The sequence below is a fragment of the Triticum aestivum genome, chromosome 3B (assembly GCF_018294505.1).
Source record: "Triticum aestivum cultivar Chinese Spring chromosome 3B, IWGSC CS RefSeq v2.1, whole genome shotgun sequence".
In the NCBI taxonomy this organism is placed as follows: domain Eukaryota; kingdom Viridiplantae; phylum Streptophyta; class Magnoliopsida; order Poales; family Poaceae; genus Triticum; species Triticum aestivum.
The window spans coordinates 675,089,808-675,092,423 of record NC_057801.1 but is presented as its reverse complement, the minus strand read 5'-3'; positions in this window follow the sequence as shown (position 1 = coordinate 675,092,423).

Here is a 2,616-nt window from a genome sequence, read left to right as displayed (position 1 = left end):
TCCAAAACAAGTAGATCGAAACGATTTTGCATCTACTACTATTACTCCACTCATCGACCGCTATCCAACATGCATCTAGAGTATTAAGTAAAAACAGAGTAACGCCTTAAGCAAGATGACATGATGTAGAGGGATAAATTCATGCAATATGATAAAAAAACATCTTGTTATCTTCGATGGCAACAATACAATACGTGCCTTGCAACCCTTTCTGTCACTGGGTAAGGACACCGCAAGATTGAACCCAAAGCTAAGCACTTCTCCCATTGCAAGAACTACCAATCTAGTTGGCCAAACCAAAAAGGATAATTCAAAGAGACTTGCAAACATAACTCAATCATACATAAAAGAATTCAGAGAAGAATCAAATATTTTCCATAGATAATTCTGGATCATAAACCCACAATTCATCGATCTCAACAAACACACCGCAAAAAGAAGATTACATCGAATAGATCTTCACGAGAGAGGGGGAGAACTTTGTATTGAGATCCAAAAAGAGAGAAGAAGCCATCTAGCTACTAGCTATGGACCCGAAGGTCTGAAGTAAACTACTCACACTTCATCGGGTGGGCTAAGGTGTTGATGTAGAAGCCCTCCGTGGTGGATGCCCCCTCTGGCGGAGCTCCAGAACAGGCCCCAAGATGGGATCTCGTGGATACAGAAGGTTGCGGCGGTGGAATTAGGTTTTTGGCTCATGTTCTAATTATCTGGGGATACGTAGGTATATATAGGAGGAAGGAGTATGTCGGTGGAGCTTCGAGGGGCCCACGAGGTAGGGGGCGCGCCCAGGGGGCGCGCCCTCCACCCTCGTGACTGCCTCGTGGCTTTCTTGATGGAGGTTCCAAGTCTCCTGGATCTTATCTGATGAGAAAATCACGTTCCCGAAGGTTTCATTCCGTTTAGACTCTGTTTGATATTTTGTTTCTTCGAAACACTGAAAAAGGCAAAAAAACAGCAATTCTGGGCTGGGCCTCCGGTTAATAGGTTAGTCCCAAAAATAATATAAAAGTGGAAAATAAAGCCCAATATAGTCCAAAACAGTAGATAAAGTAGCATGGAGCAATCAAAAATTATAGATACGTTGGAGACGTATCAACATCCCAGTCGCTCCCACGTCCTCAATTCTGAAGGTTCATGAACAAGATCACGAGCATGTTCTCCTTCGGCTTTGAAATTTAAACCCTGCACCTGCAAGTTCGTGATGTATTGTAGTGACCCGTTAGCACCTTCCCTGGCCCAGACATATTTATTTTTCTCGTGTGCAGCCCCCGGCGACACCAGCAGGGGAGCATCTCCTTGAGAGGAACACCAACAAAGGGAATTTTTAGTGTATATTTTCATTGTACTAATGAAAGAACATTGAACTTTTTCAGAGCACCTTCTCCGCCTAGAAGACAACCTCCAGCTATGCACGAGTGCCTCAAGAAGAATTACAAGGAAACGCCTGTAAAGGATCTTTGTATAGCGTATACTAATATCATTGTTTTTCTGAATCTGCGTTACATCTTCCTAGAAGACAACCTCCAACCATGCAGTTCAGGATGTGAGATGATCAACATATTGTTGTTCTCTTCGGTGATTGCGTAGTTCCAGTCGAGCCACAGAGTTGTGTCTAACAATTTGTCGCAGGAAGTCCATCGACTCATCTGGTCTAGCTTCCATCCAGGGAATTCTCCATCCACATCTCTCTCTGTCCGTGCAAGAACGCCGCGCTGATCGAGGCATGACTTTGATAATGTTTTGTGAAGCGTCGAGGAGGCACTTGCGAGGAGTCGATTAGACGTTCGTCCGATTGAAAAAGGCCTCCAATATTTTTCCGAATAATTAACAACTAGGGTATGTTCAGTGAAAATATATTTTCAGCATGCAATTGGCTTTCTAGCAAAATTGTTATCCCAGATCAAGTTTCTTTCGGTTTTCAATTTTACCTGTTCTTTGAGTTTTTGGTCAGAATTTAGTATGGACGATATGAGAAGTGTCTGGGATTGATTAACTATGAGGAGTTTGTCACCGTCTTGCTACAATGGTGCACATGAACAAAAGGGACAGGGAAGAGCACCTCTATACTGCATGCCAATACTTTGACAAGGGCAGCAGTGGGTAAGATTCCAATACAAAGAAGAGCAGAAGTTGTATGCCACAAGCATGTGCGCGACTACAATAATATGAAAAAGATGAAAACGGATCAACTTATATATGTGGGTTTGATATTTGTGCACTACGAGAAGTAATACGGTTTTGAAACAAGATAAAAAGAATCAACTTATACTGCTACAATAAGAAAACAATTTCTACAAACTACATAACCAATATTAAGGTCGAGATTGAATGGGTAGACATACATCAGGAAACATGATGTCAATTTTGCGTTCGGATGAATTTTCTCAAAAACATGGAGAGTCAATTGGTTGATGAATTGCCACGATAGCTTTTGATTCAAAAAAAATACGTTTCTCCTAATTCCAATGGTGGGGCCAATGCGACTGAGAACGAAAGCTAGATGGCATATAATTATTACTTCAGCACAACTATTGTTTTGATGATTTATTTCAAATTTAAGGGCACGTTCAGATAGTCTTTGTTTATACTGTTTTGGCAAAACACTAAATGCTT